Below are 27,253 nucleotides of genomic sequence, written 5' to 3'. Positions count from 1 at the left end.
ACTTTGGATCTTCTAAAAGTTTGTCCAGATTTCGTTTAACTTCTAAAATGGTCCATATTGTGCCCTCCTTAAGGTATTTCCTCCACAAAACTTCAACATTTTTATTTAAGTGTAGTTTAAGGTCTGTTCAAAGATCCTTGGGAAATATATACCGATGCTATTGGTTGTGGTCCTGTTAACAGCGATATTATGTTTTCCGTGGAAAAGTTCATGTTTCCTAGCATACTGGTCCAAATGTTATACGATGACCGATCGAAAAGATATGACCCCCAAAATAAGATCCACTTTCATAATGTACTACGTCGGTCCATTCCTTCAAGTAGAACTTTAATCCTAATACACATTTTTGTCTGTAAGTTCAAATGTTCAAAAAGGGCCACAAAATTCTGAAAAGGCCCTCAATACATTCGATCTGTCCGTAGATGAAAGTTTCAATTCACATAGGCTGAGGGTATATCTCTGTCGGCAAGCCGACTGATATTTTTTACATGTTTTATTTCATTTTTTTCCTTAAGTTGAAACGGTAGAAAGGCAAAACTCACGGAGAATTTTCGTTCAGAATAACCTCCTATGTGTTAGAGGAAGAGTAAGGAGTGAGATCTACTATGTGAGATCATCGGGCTATGCAGTGTCCTGTAATTATGCCCACAGTAATTTTCATCCCTGTCATAGTGGATGCCCTGGATATTCTGCAACCAGATTACATTTACCATCTTCACCCGTATTCTTAAAGTGAATCTTACAAAGTTTGCCGATGTGATACAATATCGGTAGCCTCTTCACTAATTTTTAGAACGATCGACCGAACTTGTTCCTTCCCCATCATCTTGCATGAACGGAAATCCAACAATGTTTAACAATATTACATTCTGCAATCGTGAATTGCTTTCGACTTTACCGTGTTTACAACTGACTACCGGCAAATAGAGAGACACGTCTCCTTTCACATCGCTCTGAGTTAAATTCTTCTTATCGACTTTGCTTTGCTGATATGTAAAATAGCCGCATGAAAGACGCTGAAGTTTTCACTGAGCTTGTATGTGTTCTTAATGAGTGGATTTCAAAGTGGACACCTTGGTCCATGTCTTCCTCCATCTTAGTTTCATCTGAGTATATATATCCATACCATCTAGAGAAGGTTTACTTCAAGCCCAGGTATCTTTGCTTGGAATAATTAGGATTCAGTGTCACCGTAGTACAATGGTAAGCACATCCGTCTTGAACACTGAATATCGGGATTCTATAACCAAGCCGGACAACATCACCTTTTCAACGATGGCAAATATACCGCTCAGCTTAATGTATTTCCTGAGTATTTTAGCCATGTAATACTTCTCTACAAGGGATGTCTTCGGACAGACCGTTCTGATTCCCCATACCACAGAATCAGTAGTCCCCATTTTACCTGAACCAGGAGATACGCATTCAGAGCAGCATAAGGAGTACGTTGGATTGCTTAGGAGTTTAGATTTTAAACAGTCCTTTTTGCACACTTAGCAGTTTGGATGGATATGCCTTATTTTCAATTGCCTGCCACCAGGCAGGACCCCATATTTTACAATAATTCTCCAACGTTTATCAATCAAGTTCTTGTGGTAGTAGAGTGCAATGACCGCTCCTCAATGTGACTTTTCGAGTTCATGTCAGTGGTTGTCGGTGGTTTGCGTTAGGGCGGTACTTACAGTGGGTACCGCTTTCAAAAATGCAATTTCGAGAAAACCTCGTTAAAAAGTTTTTACTTCGATGTTACATACAAATCACAATGAATTGTTCCTTTCTAACGCTCATATCTCAGCCAATTTTTGTCCGATCGACTAGACATATTAAATTCTACCAGTACTTTAAAATGAGCCAAAAAATCCGATTTTGTAAAATTTGCAAGCGGTCATAACCCCTATTCAAAAAAGTATAATATCCTGTTTATATTATAGCCTTGTGCAGGGTTAACCTTCTTTATGAGGATTTATTTGACGTATACCCATTGGAATTGGCTTTTGAAACCCAGTGGGTTTGTTAAATCCGGTTATATATAAAGGGCATTTAAGTCAAGATTTTGAAAATTTGCATAAGTATTTTAAAATATTTTTTTCTGACCTCCTCAGCTTTTATACTTTTTATTTAATATTTTTACTTGTTTAATCGAAAACATTCTGACATCACTATGACTCTAATTCAAATTGAGTAATAGACTGATATCTCTAATTTTTCTATATCTCTAACTCTAAACTAACTAATACGATATATTGTTTATACTACTTTTAATAACAAATTAAGAGTAAATAATAAACAAAAAGAGAGATTATTTTTCCACAAAAGAAAAGTATTTTCTTTTGTAATTTACAAAATGTGAACTAAAACATAGATTTTTTTGGAAATTTGGATCCTATAGAAGTTGTTATTTACAATTTTGTTATAAGCAAAATTTAATTATAAATTCAATCAAAACTGAACTGAAACCTCAAATTGGGTAAGCTAGCATGTTATTGATTTGCCTTCAGTAATACAAAAGTTTCGGTTCCCCATTATGTTTTGTTTTTACTCGTTGACGAGAAACTTTTGAATCCGTGCAATAAGAGCTTTAACGATCATTGATGGTATTTTTTATTATTTGGGGTTATTCTGGACGAAAATTCCCCGTGAGTTGTTTCACTTTCTCCCTTAAATTAAAACGGCGGAAAGAGAAAACTCACGGGGAATTTTCGTTCAGAATAACCCCCATTTTTTCTCATTGTTCCATTTCATCCCTTTTATTTTTTATTCATATAAAATATATTCTAAAAATTAAGTGCAAATATTAAAAAAAAATAATGAAGTGAAATAAAAAAACATCATCTTGTTTCTTATGAATTTTTTTACATATATAACAACATTTTTTACTAGTATAAATATTTAAATAAAATTATTACTAGAAAAAAATGTGTAATAACGTTAAGATAAATTAGAAAAGAAACAAAATCTAAATATAAATCAAATATTATTAAGGTTTAACACACATCTATATGTACCTTGATTTCAAAATCAAATATATACATATTTCAAAAATATATATGCATAATTACTTTATAATTGTTTCTTAACAACATATTTTTATACAAATCGACAACATCATTGACAACATCATCATTGTGTGCATTATTTTTCCTAGAAAAACAAAAAAACAAAATCAAATTATAAGCCCCATATTATAGGTTTTTAGTTTATTTGTTTTAAAACCAATTTTGTTAATTGTTATTTCTTCTATAAGAAATATATTATTGGATTTATAATATAACATAAAATACTGTTTATAAATAAGCTATTGTATATGTTATAATTCCCATTTTTTGTTTTCATTTTTCATTCGAATTAAATAAATTTAAAAAAAATAACAATGTAATATGCCTTAAATTGTACAAAGAACATAGAAAAAATATTAACGTAATATGTCGTTTTTCTATTATTATTATTATCGTAATTATTTGTATGTATTAACAATATAGAAAACCAACAACCAGCATTATTAACATATATTTAAGGAATTTATATAAATATCAATATTATTATAAGGACTATTATGAAAAAAAAAACTTTGAAATGCATTATAACCATATAGGAAAAAAGTAACATTTAAGTAATAAAAAATTGCTTATAACTGTAAACATACATATGCATGCATGGTATATACATAACCTCAATAAATTGTTAAGTTTTTCAGACTTTCAAATTAATTATAAAACAAGGCTGACTTCCGTATTGTCAGTTGATTTGTATTCTCGTGCATGAAAGTAGTGGGGAAATCGATTTAAGAAACCCTAGTTTCGTCATGCACGAATACAAAGCAACGGGCAATACCGAAGTCGGCCCAAATGCTTATTGTCCATTATTTTCAAAAATATTTTAAATTCTAAAGGAGCATTAAGAAACCCGACTTTATTACCATTTAATATCAGTCGTCCCGAGGACATGTTTTTTCTTCTAAGATTGGGTTTCCATGCAATTCTAATTCGAATTTACATTTAACACAAAAAAAGGCAAGGGGTTTCAAATATTCAAAGATTATTCAAAAGATAAATGAGACAGTGTGCTTGGAGCGAAACACACTGTGCAACATTTTTAAGGTAATATTGTGCAAACAATTTAAACTGAGAATTTTTTTAAAGAACAGACCCCAACGACAAGAAACCCTAGTTGGGTTTTATAGTGTCAGATCCAGCGCGGATTTTATGACCCCATCTAAACATGGTCAAATATTGAGTTTTTAAAGAAATTCGGGGCTATATTTCTGAAACCAAAGCGAATCTTCTTCTGACCTCTGGATCAAATTTGTAGATAAGGACAAGAATAAAATATTTGGAGAAATAATGAAGTCGTAAAACTAAATTTAGTGCCTCAATTTTATAAAATATCGAACATTTCCATAATTTTTATACATTTCGCACCGTATTTTCATAGCCGTTAATTTTTTCTGAATATTTTCTTTTGGAAAAATGTTCACTGGAATATCATGTCACATGTCATTGTTGTAAAATGCCTCTATCCCGTTGTTTTCAGTGTATTTATTAACGACGAATTAATAAATATGTCAAAAATGTGGTAAAATCCAAAATGCGAGAATAAACTGTTGGTGTGAACTGTGTTTGAAATACGTGTTGTAAAATATATGATGCAAAATACCGCTGAAACAACTTGAAGTAAGCATTTTAGAATTTCAGAATGTTCTGAAGAATAGTTGAGAACTTTATTTGGAAGATTTTTCAGGAGGTTACTTGGTTCAACTCCCAATAGTTTAGCCGGTAATGATCAGAATTTCGGCAATTATGTAAAATTTTCTACATATATTTTTATAGATTTTGATGTCCTAGATGGAGTTTATCTTATGTGGTTTTTTCAAAAGATAAGTTCTACTAGTTTAGGGCTACAATATTGCTAAGGACAGCAAGGCCAAATTCCTATTCGTTTTTTGATATAAAGGCATGATAAATGCAAAAAAGTGTAGATTTAGCCCGGTTTAGAAGAGATCATAAAATCCAAACTGGATCTGACAGGACAAAAACCTACTAGGGTTTTTGTAGTCTAAATATGTACTTTCAAAAAATGCATACTAGAAGTTGTTTGCATTTTCAGTGTTGCATAGTGTTATATTTCAGACAAATACTGTTGGCGGCGATACTCTATATTTTGCTTTCGACTTATATACATACTTGGCTGGCCCTCTGCAGAACATTTGTTCCATAAGCTAAACTAAGAAAAGATCTCAGTTCCTCTTTTCGGTTTTCGTTTTCCACTTTTTGACTCCATTTAAACCTTGGCTTTTCCGTTCTGCGTGTACCACCATGGGGCCCGTATTTATACCCTTTTTTAGTGTGGTCGCCATCGCATATTCTAAGGACATGGCCTAGCCAACGCAATCGTTGCAACTCGATGCGTTTGTACAGCTCGTGGTTCCTTAGACGCCAATATTCACCGTCAACGCGGATTGGCCCGTAGATATTTCGAAGAATTTTCCACTTGAACAAACCTAGCATTGCAAGTACCCATGGTTTTATTGCTGTTTACTGCCAGACCGACTTCAGCAGATTCTCTTTCGAATTTTTCTCCCACTTCTTTTGACTTTGGCATCTCGAATAACCCTTTTCAACAGTATGTTGAAGAGATCGCACGAGAGGTCGTCTTGTCTGAAACCTATTTTGGAAGTAAACTGTTCGGAGAGGTTCTTTCCTATTTTTACTGAGGACCGAGTATCAGTTAATGTCATCTTACAAAGCCTAATGAGCTTTGCGGGAATACCAAAATCATCATATATGGCTTAGAATACCGTTGAACGTACGGGGCTGTCGAAGGCTGCCTTATAATTCGACTTATGCAGGCTACTAAGGTTAGGTTTAGGTGTGTATAGATACTTATGCACATACGCTATGCTACTCGAATTGAAAAAGTTCCACAGATAGCAACAGTGTTGTAAATTTTTATTTTAACTCTTCGTTCATAATTTTGCGTTTTAATGTTACCGATTTTTGTCGATAAGTCAACAAATGAGTTAGAGCACTACAGGTCTGTCTTGCCACATACTTTGCGTAGAGCTTGTCGAGGAAACAGCAAATCGGTGGTCTAACAGAGGCCTCAACCCGAATCTCAGGGGACTAAGAGCTTTGTCTTGGCAGTTTTAACACAAATTGGGGTTCCTTGATCAAACCGATGTCTACTTTGGATTTTGTAAGACAGAGGAGGATTCGGCGATGCAGGTTTTTTTGCACCAAGCAAAGGCCATGCTGTATACAATCCTTACTACGACTACGGGAAGCAGAAGTGAAGCCACCCCAGCCCGAAAAACAGTCCTCCGTTACATGCCTTAATATGGTTTGCGTTCCTACTGTCCATTGTTGTTGTAGCAGCATGAATCCTACCTAGAAGGATAGGTTTGATGCTTTGTTGACAGCTAGTGGCTGTCCATTGTGATCTTCATCACTGTACCACCCATATCCTGGAAGTATTAGTTTTGTTTGCGGATCTGCTTCATCCGCGTCGGGAGGTGGCACCCACGTCGTTGCTGCAACTTTGGGTGGGATCTTAGCGGGAGAAATCGCGGCCAGCTTGCAACCGTCCCTGTGTGCATCAGAGCCATTCACTGTCTGCAATCCCACGGCAGCGGGTTCCAACCCAGCATTAAGCCTATGCTTTTACGTAGGTTTCATGTTGCTACAAAAACAACAACTGTCTGAATGAGGAAATTTGCTATTCTTTATCCTGAAAGCCGGTCATACTGTCGTCCACATCCTCGGAAGAGATGTTGGTCTCTGCACTAGATATCTTTTCACTAATCTTCTTCGTCACCCAAGGCAAACAATGCAGTCGAATGGTTATAACCACGAAGTTACTGGTGGGGTCAGTTGAGTGCGAGCCTGTACCGCATGCATGTACAGTACATCAATCATCACCTCCTTCTGTTACTGAAGTGGACATTTTTGATTAGAAGTTTCCTCTTTCTTTCCTCGAGCTTTCTCACAAACTTAAGGTTCGATCTTATCAGCAGAAATACCCTTTCACTGAAAGTATTTCGGATCTTTATTTGCGTACCAAATGCAGAACTAAACTGCCATTCGGTACACTTTCTGGTCCATTGCTTCTTTGGCTTTGGTATTTTTGGAAGTTTGCGGTATCAGCGAATCATTTTTCCTATTGATGGGCGATTCTCCCTTACGACTTTCCTCCTCCGATCCTTCTTGCCTAAAACGTTACTTAAAGGGACATTTTACTCCATAAGATTGAGGAGTACCCTCTGCTCCGTTTATTTAGACGTTTATGTCATCCAGTTCCTCGCCCTGAGCTACAGTTCATTTCTTAGTTACACAAGAGCTTGAGCTGCTGGCGACAGTAGTGAGGGATTCACGGCGGTCAATAGTTAGGAAGAGTGAGATGATGAAAATGGGAAAGTTAAGACAACAACACCAACAACAACACGGCAAGGACTTGACAACTAATCTTAATACTCATTGAGCTTTCATGCTCGTCCATATACGTTATCGGATCTACAACATACGTTGTCTTTATTCTCATATGTAGTTGTTTGGCAAAGGATAGACTCTCTCAGAGATATTAATGCGAAAAATATTTTGGGAACAAATGTTCGTTGAGGAGACTCCGTTTAAATACAGTTGTTGGCCAACTTGACACCTCAGTGTTAGTGCATGTTGATGGATTAATCAAACATGGGGCTAAAGGTGAGACTTTGAGGAAAGTGAACGCCTTAGATAACACTGAACAGTGGGAAAATATACGTTCCATCACTCTCAGTCTCTTCTTTATCATCACAGAGCCTGCTGCAATTAACGATTTGCTGGTAAATGCTCTTAGCATTGTAGTGTCCGTGCCCTTATTGCTGGTTTATATCTATCGAGTTCATCTGATTTCCCGTTTAGCATAATGTCGCAGGGTATACCCAACAGTGGTACCCAACGTATACAGAACACATTTGTACGATTTCTGTAAACAATGACCGCCTCAGATTGGATGCCAAAGGATCTGTAGCGGGATTCTCTAAGGCATTTTTTGGTTACCGACAAAAATTGGTAAAATTAAAACGCAAAATTATGAATGAAAAGTACAAATGAAAGTTGACAACACTGTGTCTATCGGTAGTACTTAGCAACTACTTTATTTTGGTTGCTAACTTACCGACAAACTTCGTTAATTAACGAAATTATAAGATTTTAAATTTTACCGATTTTTGTCGATTACCAAAAAATGCGTTAGAGAATCCAGCTACTAGTGGCATTAAGTGCCGTTTGGCGACGTCTTAGCTTGGAATATTCAAGAACTAGCTTTGCACCGTGGACGCCAGCGTCGACACCTTCTTCCATCTTTGAACCGTTTGTACATAGAAAGCCTGACCCCTGTTTTAAAATAATTTCAAAATGTTTTTATTACTATTTTGAACTTTTATTTGTTAATATAAATCATCGAGTTAAAATGATTTATGAACTGCCTGAATTTATTATGAAAAGAAAAACATTTTTTTATTGTTTTTAATTATTTATTTTATTAAATAATGGACAAAGTTAATATTTATTTTTGACAATTTCAAACTTGTTATTCATTATATTATGAAAACATACAAAACATAGTTCCATATCTATGCAGAATATATAGATAAATTTATATATGGAAATTGTAGTAAAAATCTATATTAAAATCATATAATGTCATCAGAATATACCGTGTAAATGAAATATATTAGCCTAAATATTAAGATATATTAACAACAACAATGAGTGGATGAAAAGCGAATAACAACAAATTAGCAACTAGATATTATTACAACTACCTACATATACATAAATATATATACACACATTAACATATTACTTAAAAGTTGATAAACTCTCTCTCGTATATAAATCGTCTTAAATAAAAATACCTATATATATGAATATATTTGAAATAATAACTGAAATGTTGAAAGAATATGAATAAAAAATACAAAAAATATAAAACAAACATAAAGTTGTGAATATCTTACTAGGCGGGAAAGTGAAGATGGCAAGAATTATCTGGGTTATCAGCCCAAGTCTTCCTTAATAGCGGAGATAGTGTTTGTTTATGATGTGCCCCACCCCACCTGCCTATAGGAATGCATATCCAATTATTGGAATCTAATCATTCCATCTCGAATGCCCAAATAAGGAGACCAGACAGTGAGTACCATATGGCTTATTATACAATATTACAATTAACCCGATAAATTACCATTTCCAGATAAAATCGAAATTGGGCGAAATTTATTACCCAGGCATTTTAGTCCGTTTTAATATTACTATAAATAAGATTAAGTTTTTTTATATGAGACAAGTTTAATTATCGCCTATTTTCGCATGCCATCCATGCATTCCAATTACCCAATTTTTGGTATGTGAGAGCATTCAGAGCTGTTGAATGAACACTAAGGTCATGACATTTTTACGTTCATGATCAGGATGATTGTGTTTTGTATCCAAAATAGAAACTAAAAACGTGCTTTTCTCAAAATGCCATTTTGAAACCGGTGCCAACTCAGTTTCAGTCAGTTTTTTAAACCAAAAATTAAATGTTTGACTTTTTTGTTCCAAAATTACAGTAAAATCTAATATTTTTAAAAAATCGATCGATGAAGGACTCGATCTTTATGTTCTAAATAAGGCCACAAAAATGTATGAGAATCGGTAAATTAGTCTCCGAGCTAGGTTGGACGGTCAGAAAAAATTAAGACACTTGATTAAGATGTCTATTCCAGATGAAAACAAAAATCTACCAAACAATTTTGGTAGTTTTCTTGGAAAAAAAATGACCTTTTTGGCCTTTACAAGTGGGGGGTCACCCCTACCTTATTATTCCTCAGTCGCTTTATTATTGTCCTTACCTCATCTTGGTCGGGCGGTATACATTCAATACCATCTTCTGATATTGGATATGTGGTTTGGAAAAATGTTCTTTCCATATTCTGAGAAGGGTTTCGGAGTCTAGCAAATTTTGATGGTGTCGGAGTCGTGAAAAAAAGCCCGACTCCGGGCAAAATTCATTTTTTCTACATTTATCAAACAAATTTTTATTTTATATTTGTATCATAGAGAGATAAACTTTTTATTTTTAATTTGAGAGATCGTTTATTCATTTTATAAGAAATCTATGACAAAACATGTAAGCAAAGGCGTTATTATAATTAGTGAAGTTCTATGACAATAGAATTATAATTGCCCCTTTTGCGTAAGTGTTCAAGTTGAATCAATTTCTTAATACCGTACACCTTAATGTGGAAAGAGTGGAACATTCGTCCTAGACCCCCTTTTTGTTACCAATCTTCATACATTGACAAAATGAAACGATCATGTTATGTTTGCCGTCCGTCCACAAAAATTTTAATCAAACTCCAGGCACAATTATAGACCGATCGTCACCAATTTGTATGGAGGTCGGTTTCCGATAAGAATATACAGATATACAGTGACTCACACTGAAAGTAAACCACCTGCATTACCAAAAATGTTTTCGGCCTAATTTTCGGAGCTTTGCTGAATTTAGGTGCTTAAACAATTTACATATTTTGTTAACCACATGACTGCCAGAGAATCCCTTATAGATAAAGTGAACTACATACGATGGATTTGGTAGTAATTTTGTTACATATCGTTGCGATCCATATCCTGACTGCAGAAAATTCTGCAAATGTTTCGCAATATCTCTTCATATGATATTTTTTCCAGTAGAATATCATAATTTTAATATTCAGACATTATTCCTAGAGTGTAATACACATTTGCCCCACAGTTTCCTTCCAAGAACCGTAGATGGCGATCTAGTCATTTCGTTATATTTACATATTTCACATCGGTGGCCTAACGATGTGTTTGTAGGAAAAACTTCTGATTTTTTATTAAGAATTTAACTCATATTGACCATTTAACCCATATTTATTGCATTTTAAGGAAACTGAAAAACTCAGAGAACAAACTTTAAGGTCTCAGGTCCAGTATGAAATATCTCTGTACCTTCTGTGGCTTTATGGATGGAAACTAAGCGGAAAATTCGTACAACGTCTAAATATTTTAATTGTGATCGTTAATAGGAAAAATCTGTTAAATTAAAGGGAAATGACATGTTTTTCAGCGGCCAGGAAATGGATCGTTATGTAAAATATTACGACCCAATCCTTCGTATAGAGTTGACTTTACCTGTCAGGAATGCTCGGACAGTCAAGTGGTTAATATTATATATATCGTAAAGTCTTTGGGGCACCTTACTGCAAAAAAAAGTTCCAAAAATTAAGCCGATAATATATTTTCCTTACAATAAGGACCTTCAACATGTATAACAGGAAGATTGGCGTGCAGTTCGATCTAATATCTAACAGATCTCTTGGAATCAATGCCAAATGCATAATATTCAATTTTCTAACCAAAAGTAGTCCTGTCTAATGCTCAATAGTACCAAATTTGAGGTTTTATTAAAGTGGTTGACTTTGACATCTGACATCATATATGTATCTTCCTATATAAGAATGACATTATATGGACAATATATTAGGAGCCAAGTGTAGTCCTTACCGATCAAATTAAAAAAATACTTTTTAATATAATTGCAAAACATTTTTGGACATGAAGGTGTTTCTCTTTCAGTGTGACTCAATGTTCAGTGTAGTATTGATCAAAAAGGGCGTGAAAAGCACCAAAAACATAATTTTATCCGATGTTGTTGCTGCTGTGTATGTCGCAATAATTGTCCGATCTCTGGTATCTTATCACAATCGTGGAACAGAAATTTCGTGGAAAGCTAGTGTCCAGGAGTAGTGGTGCAGGGAATCGCATGATCGGCCCCTTCCTACTATCGCCCTCACTTGTTTTGATTTATTTTTTTATTTATATAGTAGTGCTACAAGTCTTCTGTTAGAAGTACTAAAAGTATTCTGCTAGAACATCTACTGGCCTTTTTATCATTCTATGAGAGGACCTATTGGACTACTATGAAAGACCTTGTGGTATTTCACGATCAACATGAAGACCAACATGTCCTTCAAGTTCTAAGATCAGAACAATTTCTATGAAAAGAGCTACTTGCCTTTTACATTCGTCTGTCTGTGTGCTGGTTGGTGTTCACGATAAATATCGGATATTTTGTTAAAATTTTCCATTCCACTCTTCCGGTTACTATTCTACAAAAGTTCAAAATATGTGCGCTTAAGTTAAGTACTATAAACTTTTGGTTTGGATCGAGTTTAAGACCTGCCGGATTACACTTATATAAATGTACAAGTTTTGTTATTTGAAAAATGCATTAAACAATCCAAAGAAGATTTGGTTCTCAAGTTTCATATTCTCGAACGAAGCCTACTTAAGGGCCTCTAAAAGAGGGGTTAACATTTTTATGAAATATACAGAGGACGTCATGGTGATCTCTCCTTGCATGTTAATTATAAAAAAATTAACAAATAGTTTATGCATCATAGAGGACACTATTACTCACTTATAATATTTTCTGGGCGCCTGTTACATTATAGCTTTATGGGCAGGATAATTTTTTATACAGTATGCAAAGTTCATATTCGTACACCCCAAAAAAATGAATAAAATCGTTATTAATTCCATATTTTATGTGCAAATATAAAATAATTGATAGGAATTACCATAACGAAGAAAGATTTAAGAATAACAAAACTAATTTTTAATTGATTCAGTTATAGGTGGCGCCTTTGTGGATGGCAAAGTTCGTATTCGTACAGCTCTAAGCACTATATATTTGAAGTTTTTAAGGATATTCAAAGCAAAATACCGCAAATTGTTGTTCTTTTCTTCGTTTGGAATGTCTCTGCTATAGAAATATGTAAAAATAACGGTAATTTTATTAAAAATGTTGCATGAATAAAAAGTCGGACGAATATTTGAAATACTTAAGAAAAATGTGCTAGATATGATTAACTATTGCAATTTATTCCCGAATTTTGGACGAAAATAGGTAATAGCAGTCCTTCTGTAACAATATTCGAGGTCTAATATGAAAATAAATGTTGTCAGCGTTTGGAAATGCAAAGAAACGTAATCCGGGCTTACGTAAAGTAGACACATTTTTGGTTTTTACTTGGTAAAAATCGCAAGTTTCGTTTTATGCCGGGCATACACTATGGGCATGCAGGACAGCATTTGTAATAGTATTAGTAAATTTTGAAGTTTTTGTCAATGTATTTGGGAGTAGTTTTGGCAGGATTGAAATCAAAATAGTTTTGATTTTGTAAATGAACCCCTTTCAATCCGATGAATTTTGTTTATTTTCCAAGTAACCAACAAATAATTTTTGAAAACAACAAATATTATTTGTGAGGAAATTAAAAAAATTGGAAAACTTCAACCCAAAATCGAGTTTTGGAGGAAAATTCATCATTTTTGGAATATGGATTGAAGGAATGCCACACACTATTCAATCACACACGTACACAAGGGTTCATTTGGCAGTGCAGTTTGGCAGTATAGTGTATGCCCCGCATTATATTTGACATAAACCCCCTGTTTTTGTAACTTATTTTTGTTCGTTCGTCTATATTCGTTATAATTTAGGCATCTATAGGTCAACCCCCAGAAGACATACATACCTAATTTTTCGTATACCCGTTCCATATACAGCTAAGAATTCCTCATTTAAAAATCAGCGCTCTACATTTGCGCTAAAGCGAGTCAATCGATCTACAAAATTTGACAATTCGTGTGAGAAGAATAAATTTTTTTACAAAAACTGGGGGAAAATGTATTGAAGTTTTAGAATACGGTTTCGAAAATCATTTTATGTCGTAAACTGTGAGAAATTATGAAGAAAAATGAAACTGTACAAGTTTTCATACTGTCTGCGTACGTCTGAAATTCTACGCTTACTATGAACGAGGGTTATGACCGCTAAAATTGCGAAAATAATGGTTTCTTGAAAATTATATTTCTTTAGCGAAGTATCCAAAATGAGTACAAAAATGTCAAAAGAATGAAGTAAATTTTCTAGGAAAGAACGTGGGGTAACCTTTTGAAGAAATTCATTATTTCTGGGGAAATTTTCTTCCTTAAAAATTGATTATTCCTCGTAATTTCCGATATGTCTTGACACAAAATGATTTTCGAAACCGTATTCTAAAACTTCTATACATTTAATGTCAAATATAAAACGAAACTTGTGATTTTCACCAAGTAAAAACCAAAAATGTGTTGACTTCACCTAAGCCCGGATTACGTTTCTTTGCATTTCCAAACGCTGACCACATTTTTTTTATATTAGACCTCGAATATTGTTACAGAAAGACTGCTATTAGCTATTTTCGTCCAAAATTCGGGAATAAATTGCAATAGTTAATCATATCTAGCACATTTTTCTTAAGTATTTCAAATATTCGTCCGACTTTTTATTCATGCACAATTTTTAATAAAATTACCGTTATTTTTACATATTTCTATAGCAGAGGCATTCCAAAAGAAGAAAAGAACAAAAACGTACGGTATTTTGCTTTGAAAATCCTTAAAAACTCCAAATATACAGAGCTTATAGGTGTACGAATACGAACTTTGCCACCCACACAGGCGCCATCTATACCTAAATGACGGAGTAAATTAAACATTTGTTTTGTTATTCTTAAATCTTTCTTCGTTATGGTAATTCCTATCAATTATTTCATATTTGCACATAAAATATGGAAATTATAACGGTTTTATTAATTTTTTTAGAGGTGTACGAATATGAACTTTGCATACTGTACATCCATTCAATTTGGTCTTGAATACCGACATTTTTATCACAACTATTTGTAATTTTTTACTACTTAATGCATGAAAAAAAGTGTTCGTTTTCTCAGTTTGAAAACATTTCCTTGGCAAACTGTATGTACATTTTTTCAATTAGAGCGCGCTCTATTCTCGTCTGTAAACATAAAGAGAACAACAGTTTTGTTTGTTTGGCAAAGCTGTTGTTTACATTTTTAGGTTATGTCATATAAAAAACATTACCACGTATGATAGCAAAAATCATAAACTGTATGTAAAATGACAATTTTGTAGTACATATGAATTTATATGTGAGTATGAAAAGCTACATTCTATATGTAAAAAACAGATGGTCTGATGACGGCTTAAATAAATAATTTTGTTGCAAACAAAAATACTTTCTTCTAATTCTGTCCGCCTATTTCGTTTTAGTTTCCTAGGAGAAATTCTTCTCTATTCAGCACGGAGTAGTTGTGGGTGGATTGTTCTTTTGTATTTTAACTAGGACCGCTTATACTTCTTACTTTTTCTAAGTTTTAATATCATTAGGGTTGTGTAAAAAAACAAAGTCGAGTTTCGTGAGATGTGCTTGTTTGTTTATTAGGCCCACAGAAATTCAATAACGTCGAGAACTCTTTATTTGAGAACGTTAAAATTAGTTAGATAAGAGTCTGTTTGACGCCAATGGTACCCGCCATCACAGTATGTAACAAATAATGCATACAACATAGAGGAAACTGTTACTCACTTATAATTGTTCCTGAACGCCTGTTACAGTATAACTTTACCAAAAAATATTTATTTTGATAATTTTGGTTGCCCGTATTTTTTGCAAACAAAAAGTCTTTTTGCTAATTCTGTCCGCCTAGAATAACTCCCGAAGGAAGTAACCGATTTGATCAATACATTGCACATCGTAATATTTCCAACAGACTTGATCAGTTTCTCTTATATTAACTATATCCGACCACTCTTTAGAGTACCTTCCACACATAATTTCAGTTCAGTATAGTTTAATATCTCCTCTCGAATAGTTTTGATTTTTTTGCAACAGCTTGTGCTTGAGGCCTGTATTACGAAGGTACACATTTTTTCAGTGGCAAGTCCATACTTCCTGAGAAAATGACCCGAAAGCTATAAAAAATCCCTACGCCAATTACACATGGTGATGGTTGGTGCGCACGACAACTTTCGAGCGGGATACTGCGCGGGTCCAAACTTTGCATATTGTAATATTTCTGAGAATTTTAGATACAGTTCCGTCCGGCACTTCCCCCACAAAAGTTCAAAATTATTGGGTAAAATGGTAAGCACGATATCACTTGAATGGAGCAAATCGGTTGTTCACACTTTGGATCTCGTAATATTTTTTCCAAATTTATGGGTCGATTCCGTATTGCGACGCGAGTCGTGTCGCGTTGCCAGTTCCAAATTTTCCATTACGTATAGCAAAAGTCGCCCGACGACGTCAAATTCTGTCGCCATAAAGTTCATTTTCCGGCGACAACAAATTAGCTGTCGCCGCGCATTTTTAAAAACGAAAAATTGAAACGTAAGTAACATTTTTATTTATTTTAAGTGAATTTATTTAATATTATATACGTTTTTGGTGTCTCAGTACTTATATTGATAAAAATTACTACAAAACAGCAATTTGAAATGCTGCTTCAAAAAATGGAAGCCCACCCAAACGTAGCTCGTGGAGTCAGACTTTTCAAAATAAGAACATTACAGCTACAGGAGGTGGACGGAACACCACAAGAAATATCTTTGTCGTCGATGGAGCAAGCGGTAGCAGATTTACTGCAAATTAATATGGTTTCAGATCCTGCAGGTACGATCTACGGAATTGAAGAGACATGGGATGATAATAACAGTGAAATTGGATTATCTGCTGAGGTAGAAAATGAAAATCCTCAAAATGAAAAAAAATGAAACATTTAAACTAAAATATCATTTTCTATTCAGATATAAATGGCCAAGATCTTCCTTTGGTCCTATTATATGTACGTGAAAACTCTCGGGAAATTTGTTTTTGTATAAAAATAGTTTTTATGTCCTCGTCTATTAATTTGGAAACAATCCAAATTTTACACAGTTTTTCCTCCATTAACTCCAGAACTTCACTTAATACCTTTGACAATATGGGCTGAGCCATCCCGAGGTTAAAGTCATTGCCATGGGATTTTTGAAAGCTTCCTTCTGCAAAAAATCTTAAAGAAGCACACACTTTAAGGTGTGGCTGTATTGCTGTTGATCTCTGGGGTTTTAAAGTCATTTTTTAATGCCTCTACTATATAAAAAACAGCGTCTTTTGGAAGCCGAAAATAGGCTTTAAACCTAAAAAATTAACAATTATTTTGATGAATGTTGGAAACCAAACATACTCACAATACTGATGGCAAATCTAAAGGATTCGATTTATCTCTTAAGTGTCGACAAGGGCAATTCCAAGCTTCCTGACATAATGGTCCAAACGCTCTAAATTATAAGGTGGCACACTGAAGTGACTAGTGGTCGCTATATCTATCGAAGGGAATAACTACCAAAATAATAATTATAATAATAATTCAATAATCCAAATTTCAAAATGTCGGTCCATGCCTTCAAGTAAATATGTCCTCCGCAGCACCTTTGTTCTTTAATCCAAACCCATATTTTTGTCGGCAATATCAAATGTCCAAAATTCTGAAAATCCCCTAAATACATAATTTTTGAGGAAAAGGATTGTGGTTGTGTAATGGGTATTCGGTCTGTCCATAGATAAAAATTTCAATTCACATAGGCTGAGGGTATATCTTTGTCGGTAAAGTCGACTGATATTTTCTTATTTGTTTTTTACTATTTTTTGGATTTAAGAAAATTTTATTTAATTTGATATGGCTGACGTGTCTCGTCCACGGTTAATTTGTTCAGAAAATGTTTAGTTCAAACGAAAAAGCTATTTATGGTCTGTTTCTCTAAGACGATTCGAATTCAAAATCGTTCGAATTACTACCGAACTTCAGTTGTTGTAGGAAAGTTTTGTTTGATTCAAAATAAAAACAATTCAAATATTTTTCAAAAACAGAAGCTTGATTGTGTTGAACAAATTTCTACTTTGTTTAGAAATATCTAAAATCACAATGTATGCTTTGAAATTTATATATGTGTCAAATTATGAAAATTGTAAAAATATTTTTTCATTCTAATAAAACTTTTGAACTGTGAACATTACAATAGGTTATGGGCCTATAGTTTTCACATTACATACAAGGATAAAAGGAAGACTTTCGCAACTAAAAGGATTACGATGGGCGACAACAATAAGTTCCTTGGAATTGAAAAGCTTAACCAAGATAATTATTATAATTGGAACTTTAAACTCAAAATGTATTTGATAAAGGAAGATCTTTGGTCTGTCATAGAGTCTCCCACACCGGAAGAATCTGAGATTTGGAAGAAACGCGATAAAGAGGCATTTGCCATTATAAGTTTATGTGTAGAAGATAATCAGTTGATACACATTCGGAACGAAAAAAGTATCAAGAGTGGTGCAGGAAAAACAGAAAATATGCCAATGTAAGTGAATGTATGCGAGAAAATCAAGAGACCGAATACGTTTTGATGACAGCAAATAAAGAAGACGATGACACTGTGTGGATTATAGACTCTGGAGCAAGTTGTCACATTTCAAGAAACCAAAAATTATTCAATCAACTGGATTTCAACGACCAATCTCAGACAATAAGTGTAGCAAATGGAAGTCGGTCTCAATCCAAAGGAAAAGGTGTATGCAAAATAAGAACGGATTCAGCCATCCTAAGTATTAGTGATGTTTATTTTGTACCTGACTTTAATTCTAACTTGCTTTCAGTAAGAAAGATCACTGAGAAAGGGTACAAAGTCAGTTTTTTTGAGAAAGAATGTGTAATACTGAAAGATTCTAAAATCATTTGCAAAGCAGTTCTTAAGAATGGTTTATATGTTCTAAATTCTAATTCTGAAAAAGCTCTGTCCGTTGATGATTGTAATAAAGGTTGTATACACTATTGGCATCGTGTTCTTGGTCATCACAATGAAGCGGATATTCGAAAATTAAAGAGAGAAGATTTAGCAGATGATTTACAAATTGGTATTTGCAATAAACATGATGCACCTTGCGAGGTGTGTTTACAAGGCAAAATGGTCAGAACATCATTCCCGAAGGAAAGCCTAAGCCGATCGAAGAGCTGTTTTGATCTAATTCATTCTGATGTTTGTGGCGCAATATATCCTGCGACTTATAGTGGTTATAAGTACTTTATAACTCTAATAGATGACTATAGTAGATATTGCACTGTATATCTTTTGAAGACAAAAGATGAAGTCTATTACAAAATAGTAGAGTTTTGGAATACAGTACGAAATCAGACCGGCAATTTCCCAAAGGCTATTAGGTCAGATAGAGGAGGAGAATATATAAATCAAAAATTGAAGACGTTCTTAAATACATGTGGTACAGAAATTCAATATACAGTTCCATATAGCCCCCAACAAAATGGGGTTGCAGAACGAAAGAATCGCACTTTAATGGAGATGGTAAAATGCATGTTGGTTGATTCAAAACTCAATAAAGCCATTTGGGGAGAGGCATTAATGACGGCAAATTACATTCAGAATCGATTGCCTTCACGAAGTGTTGCAACAACACCATATGAATTGAAGTTCAAAAGGAAACCAAGTTTGAAAAATTTGCATACATTTGGTTGTTATTGTTATGTGCATGTACCAAAAGAAAAAAGGAGAAAATTGGATGCTAAATCAAGCCGAAAGATATTTGTCGGATATGACCCCAATTCTAAGGGTTTCAGAATTCTTGATCCGAGTAGTAACAAAATTGAAATTTCACGGGATGTTACATTTTTAAATAAGGAACTGATCAGTGATGGCGTATCTTCAAATCAATCTCATAGTTTAGTACTTTTGCCATATAGTCTCAAAGAGGAATGTAAAAATCAAGAAAAAAGTAGTGTTGTCAATAACTTAGAAAGTGTGGATCTTTTGGAAGATGAAGATAATGACCCTGAGGAGACAATTGAAAATGATAACACAGAACTTGAAGAATTGAGTGAAAATGTCGAACATATATCAGATTCCAATGAAAATTTTGAAGATGCCATACAAAGTCCAATTCCAGAAAGAAGAATATCGAGTCGCGCTAATAAAGGAGTCTTACCTCAAAGATATCAAATAAATTCGGCCATTATCACGAAAGAACCAAGTAATTTTAATGAGGCCATTTTAATTAAGGAGGAGAAAGCTCAATGGATATCAGCCATGAAAGAAGAACTGGCTTCAATATATGAAAATGGTACGTGGATTCTCGTCGACCTTCCTCCAGGTAGAAATGCTATTGGATGTAAATGGGTTTTTAAAAAAAAGACAAATGAAAAGGGCGAAGTTGAACGATTTAAGGCTCGTTTAGTAGCTCAAGGATATAATCAAAAATTTGGCATAGACTACGATGAAGTATTTGCTCCCGTTGTTAGACATACAACATCAAGAATTTTATTTTCAATAGCAGGAAAGAATCAAATGCATTTATATCACTTTGACGTGAAGACCGCTTTTTTAAATGGTGATTTACATGAAACGATTTATATGAAACAACCGCCTGGATTCCAATCAAGAGATGAACCAAATAAAGTATGCTTGCTTAAGAAAAGTCTGTATGGTCTGAAACAAGCGGCTCGTTCGTGGAACCAATGCTTTCATACGGCATTAATAGAATACGGTTTTCAACAAAGTGCTATAGATCCATGTTTATATACAAATATTTGCGGAGAAAATATTCAATACCTTTTGGTTTATGTCGATGACATAATAGTAGCAAGTAAAAATATTGAATTTATCGAAGAAGTATTCAAGAAGCTAAGTAGTAAATTTCTTATAACAAATTTGGGACCGATCAAACATTATCTAGGAATGCAAGTAGTTCGTAACAAAGATGGAAGCTACATGTTAAATCAAGAAAGCTATATAATAAAGATAGTGAATAATTTCGGACTTCGAGATACAAAGTACTCAGATATTCCTCTAAATCCAGCTTACAACAGAACATCAGAGGCAGAAAAACTACTGGACAATAAAATGTATCAACGAGCAATTGGATGTCTCCTATATATTGCGACCAATACAAGACCTGACATTGCAGCAAGTGTGGCAATTCTTTCTCAAAAAGTGGATGGACCAACTACCGAAGATTGGAACGAAGTGAAACGTATTATAAAGTATTTGAAGGGGACAGCAAAACTATTTTTAAAACTTAGCAGTGTTTTGGAAAATGATCAATTACACGGATACGTCGATGCTGATTGGGCAGAGAATAAGATTGATCGAAAATCTCATAGTGGCTATGTTTTTTATCTGAATGGAGAAATAATTAGTTGGTCTTGTCGAAAACAATCAAGTGTGTCTTTATCGACTGCAGAGGCAGAGTATATTGCTTTGGTTGAAGGATGTAAAGAGGCTAAGTGGATTCATGGCCTTTTAACAGAAATGTGTTTTAGTGTCATTACTCCTATCACTATATACGAAGACAATCAAAGCTGTATCAAGATGGTTTTCAATGAGAAATTCAATGCAAGATCAAAACATATAGATATTAAATACAATTTTGTGAAAGATTATTGTAATCAAAATTTTGTAAATCTGAAATATTGCCCAACTGAAGAAATGGTAGCCGATTTGTTAACAAAGCCTTTACCAAGAAATCGGCTGCAATACTTAAGATCTTTGATTGGACTTCTAAACAAAGAGGAGGAGTGTTGAACAAATTTCTACTTTGTTTAGAAATATCTAAAATCACAATGTATGCTTTGAAATTTATATATGTGTCAAATTATGAAAATTGTAAAAATATTTTTTCATTCTAATAAAACTTTTGAACTGTGAACATTACAATAGATTGTAGTTCGAAAGAATTTTTATTCGAATCGTCTTAGTGAAACAGGTCATAAGTTTGCATCCTATGGTGGAGGGGTATAAAACTGCTATGAAATTATGTTAAAGCCATAGCATAGCAAATTCAATACCTTTCTGCCTGTTCACTAGTGATATTTATGGCTTTCGCCGTGCGCCTCTACCGTTATATCCAGCTTTATGCAGTACTTTTCTGGCGGTTTCTGCACAAATACTTTTTTTGGATGCCACTTTCACATTTTCAACAATTTTAAGAGTAGTTACTGGACGGTCTTTTTTAAGTATAGTAATTATGTTACGCTTCTCCCGTTCTGATAATATTTTTGACCGTCCAAATCTGTGCTTTGACCGTCCAGATCAGAGCTTTGACTTAATAATTCCGGTTTGTTTTTAGTTAATTATCACTCTCTGTATGGACTAATATGTTCTACCCACAGTTTCACCAATATTTCGATAGCCTTTTCGAATATTTACCGAGAATTTTCCTTTTATCAGTGCTAATTTCTTTGCCCTTGTTTTCCATTCTTGAAATAATTTACTTTTTTAAGTTATTTGTGCAAACGAGCTCATAAAATGACCTGTTGGGACAATATTGATTAAAAATGGGAGAAAACTGCAAAAAATTTAAAAAAAAACTAACGGTATTATTACAACATACAAGGTGAACGTAGACTTTTTGGGGCTCTAATTTAGCAGTTGTAACTCTTTTCTACCGTTATCTTCGTAATAGTAATATATTTTCTGGAATTTGCCTTTTTTTCTGGTACTGTATAAATATTTAGCATAGTTTTAGGCACTAAATGAAAAGAGTAAAGCAATACGATTATTGTTATAAATTTTTTTAACACACAGCCTAAAATTATGCTTTAATAAATAAATTTGTGTAGCAATGAGAAATTGTACTAACAATATGGCAACATTGTTGTTTTGCCGTTTTTGAGAAATTACGATTATTTCATTTTCGTTTTTGTAGTAACAGGCGAACAGAACCGTGTAGCAGCTATATTTTGTCACAAGGTAAACTTCAAATGGCTATAACTCAGTAATTAATGGAGCTAGTTTTATAAAATGTTCACCATTGTTTAGTGGAAATGTTCAAGTTTTTGTTTGTTTTAATAAATAACGAATTAATGGAATTTAAAATGGAGAAATATTGTGAACTTTGAAAACATCTTTAATTCAAAAGAATTAATAGAAACTGAGGAATTTGTTAGGGAATTTTGATGAAAAATGCTTGCTGCTCCGGTATTAAACAATAGAAAAACAAATTGATTTTACGTGTCGTTGTGATGAGTCTCTGAATCTGAAGGAAAACAAAAAAAAAATTCAAAACATCTTTAACTCAACAGAAGTAAGGGCAATTGGGGATTTTTAAGGAAATTTTGATGAAAAATGTGTGAACTATGGGAAACAAGTTGATTTTGCATGTCGTTGTGATGATTCCCTGAAACTAAAGTCAAAAAGTTATATTAATGCCAATTCAATTGTACCAAAAACATACGCCTTCGGGGATGATGTCGGTGGACTTCTCTCATATCAATTAGTGCATCCCGATTCTATTAGCCAGAATCTACCGAAAATAATATCGAGTTCACTGTTGTCATCACATATCTGGTCTGTTCCTTTACTTCTGAAAATGGTAAAACCGGCAAACGTAATAAAAGTTGTAAACTCCTCCCATATGAATTGTATTGTGTCTGAAGTAAAGGAACGCTTCTCGAGTAAAAAGTGGTAAAACTTGAAGATTCTTGAACGTAAAGGAACAGAGCTATCGTCAGCATTTAGGCTAATGAGCCATAAACACTTTGATGCAATCAGAAATGTACTTAAAACCAATTTGGAGCCGACTTAGCTATTTCTGTTGGTCTGTCAGACAGACTTGTGCGCAAGAAGGGGGTAACCGGTTTATTCCAAACTTCAAAATGTCAAGAATTTTGGATTTACCTTCAATAATAATTTTAAAATAATTTTCGAACAGCCCTTAAATGAACTTAAGCGAACTTTTTGAACTTTTGTGAAAGAGGTACCAGAAGGTGTTGTTCGATATAGTCCATTTTCGAACTTAACTTAAGATGGAAAGAAACATTATGATGGTTGGACCAATGTCAGTGACTCTCTTTGTTGATCACAGTAGGATTTTTTGAACTGGTTAAGCATGTTGAAAAGAAGAATGGACTTGTCATAAGGAGTACCTTCGGTAAAAATTTTAAAACAATCTTCGAACAGACCTTAAATTGCTCTTAACCAAAAATGTTGAACTTTTGTTTGGAGAGGGTGAAGAAATTATAAAATTGGGCCAAATCGAGTACTCACTTAGGAAATTATCGTGCTTATCAGTTGTTGTTGTAAGTCGAAGGTCACAATAGCTGGTTTCATTGAAACAATTTCATGAAATCTAGGGTTCCTAGGTCGATTTCCATACTAGAGTAAAATCATGAAGTTGCTGTAGTGGGGAACTCGATTTAAGAATCCCTAAAAGTTTCAATGAAACCATTCTAGTGTGACCTTCGACTAACAGTGTTTATTATTGTATGTTTGTGTCTGCGTTCTTCTGCTCAATCTTTGGACTATTTCCAGCTCCAGGAATGTGGCTGCTTAGATGGGATGTAACCACAGATCCACTGGAGTTAGATGAGTAGATTTGGCAGGGCAGTTGAAAAGTTGCATTGTGTTGTGCGAGCCCTTGCCGCACGCTGGGCAGATGTTTTGCACGTTGCGATCGATCTTTGTCCTATAAGATTTTAGGCGACAGCAGCCAGAACTACTCTGGTTTGTCGTGCACAGCTGACACTCCTCAGCTGCGATAGATGGCGGATGTACTCCGAGGACTTTATTCACACTATAGTTGCTTATGGCCATAGCAAATGCGTCCGTGTGAATGATGTTCTAACCTGCTTGATGTGCTTGTTGATCTAGGGGTTATCTCCACTATCGCTGGACCTCGCTATCTTCTTGATGTGCCTGGGTGGGTCGAACCTACCCATCAGATGGTGATTGGGATGGCTCTCACAGTAACACCCTAGCAAATACTGCAACGAAAGTATCTCATCCTTCTCATGTAGATGGTCCACTGAAGACATGAAGAGGTACCCTGTTGCTGGTTGGCACGGCTTATCCTCGTTGAATCCTCGACAAATATTCGCAAAACAAGGTTTTGCTGCTTTATGTGATTTTTATACAGCCCCAGCCTTTAGGCTAAAGAGGGTATTTACACTTTGATATGACCAAAAATGTGCCTCATCGAAATAATGGTTCTAGACCCCAAGTATGTTTGTAGGATATCCGTTTCAGACAATTTTGAGTAGATCTAGCAATGTCCGTCCGTCTGTCTGGCAGGCTGGTGCGCACGATAACTCTCGAACGGATCAATCGATTCGGTTCAAATTTTGGGTATCGAAATATTTTGTCCAGATTCGATTTAAGTTCGAAGATGGGCCATATAGGTCCACTCCCTCAGGTACCTCCCCCACAAATGTTCAAAAATTGAAGGAAGTAACCGATATGGTCCATACTTTGCACATCGTGAAATTTCTACCAGACTTAGATGAGGTTCCAATATGGACTCAATCGGTCCACTCCTTCGGGTACCTCCCACACAAAATTTCAGTAAAGTTCAGTTTAAGACCTGGGGCCTAATTATGTGAGTCGATTCGATCGTGAATTTACTCGTGAATAAGTTTTCGACACGAGAAAAAAACGGTATGATAAGACTCGATCGAAATCGTTGATCGAATGTTTCGAGAGTAACCGGTAATCGAACTATGTCTTCTTCATGGAATGTTATGAAGGTAGATGTCAAAAAAATGTGTTTATTTCAAAGCAAAAACTAAAAAACAAAATTATGGATGAAAAATGTAAATATTTGTGGAATTTTTTGAACAATACATTGAATAATAATTTCGGAATGAAGTTGTGCTAAGAAAATATGAAAATTAGTAATGTTTGCAAAATTGTTTTGACTTTCTTGTTACAGTTTGCTAATACATCTACCTTAATAATTCTCTCTCAAAATAAATGAGAGAATTTGGTGGGTGTTTTGACTTAGCCTCTCTGAGAGAGTATTTCCTTTGATAAACAACGGGGGATGAACTGTTTAAAATGCACTTTATTAAAAGTTGTTCACCTATAAAGTGAAGGCTATTAATATTAAATAATTTTTTGTTTTGCAGAAATTCATATTTTTTCAACATGTATTTTAACGATTGCAAACACTAATTTTTGGTTAATGATAGCATGCATATGTATTTATTTTAATTCTAATTTTATCACAATTTCTCAAAACGACTGAAAAGGACTTTTCCCAATTTCTCTTGTTATTTTGTGTAAAGAATGCTCACAATTATTTACTAATATCATTTTTCCTCTATAAACCGTCAATAAACAACAATTTTTTACATTTTAAACAAAAATACAATAAGAAATCTTTCATTTCGTTTGTTTACGATAGGCCATTTGGCTACGAGAAATTACTCGCAAATTTATGCTCAATTTCTCGATAATTTTACTCGATAACGAATGTTGTCATCCCAACTTTGAGTACTCGGGTCGAAACAACTCGATATCGAATCACGTAATTAGGCCCCTGCTCTCGAATCGCTTTGATTTTTGTTTACGCAAGTTGTATTCGCTGTCCCCTATACGACGCTGTATGTTTCATTAGGGGCAAGTCCATACTTCCTGAGAAAATAGCCTGAAAGTTACAAAAAAACCCTATGACACCGTGTGTAGTGATTGGAGCGCAAGATAACTCTCGCACGGATCTGCCGATTCGGTCCAAAATTTGGCCTTCGTAATATTTTATCAAACAACAAAACATTGTTCCACAACATCCCATACGGGACAAGGGAGACTTCTCTCATATTTTATCAAAACATAGTTTAAATTCGAAGATGGGCTATATCGGTCCACTCCTTCAGGTACTTCCCCCACAAAACTTCAAAAATGTTCATAAAAATTTTGTGCACGATAACTCTTGAAGGGAGTGACCGATGAAATCCATACTTTGCACATCCTAATATATCTACCAGCTATAGATCAGGTTCGAATATGGAATATATTTGTCGACTCCATCTGGTACCTCTCACACATACAGCCCTATTCTGAACATTCCCATGGGAACTGTTTCCCATGGGAGCGAAATTTCCCATTCCCACGTTTTCCATATTCTCAACGACGTGGGAACATCAAATCATGGGAATTGAATTTTCGAAATTCGAAATTAGTTACACCAAATTATGATAGCATACTTTTAGGGGGCTGTAATTTTGTTTTGTAATACAAAATGCCTATTTGCATTGAATTCGCGGTTTTTGAATTAGATTAGCAAAAGCACAACTTACTTAATTCAACAACCATGCATTGATTTATGGATTTTTTAAGTGAATGGAGTCAACGATGTGTGATGTTGTTCTAATAAGCACATTTTCTTCAGATTGTGCGAATTGTTGTAAGCATTTTTTAATTAGTAGGCAAACATAATTTTTATGTAAAAAGTAATAGGAACTTTTTAAGTTTGTAACGATTTAAAAATTGTATGTTGATACCGAGTAATTTTAGTCAGGGGTTTAACGAGTATA

This window comes from Musca autumnalis, unplaced genomic scaffold, assembly GCF_047663935.1.
Source record: "Musca autumnalis isolate F117 unplaced genomic scaffold, ASM4766393v1 scaffold_2, whole genome shotgun sequence".
NCBI classification, from domain to species: Eukaryota; Metazoa; Arthropoda; class Insecta; order Diptera; family Muscidae; genus Musca; species Musca autumnalis.
This window is presented reverse-complemented; position numbering follows the sequence as displayed.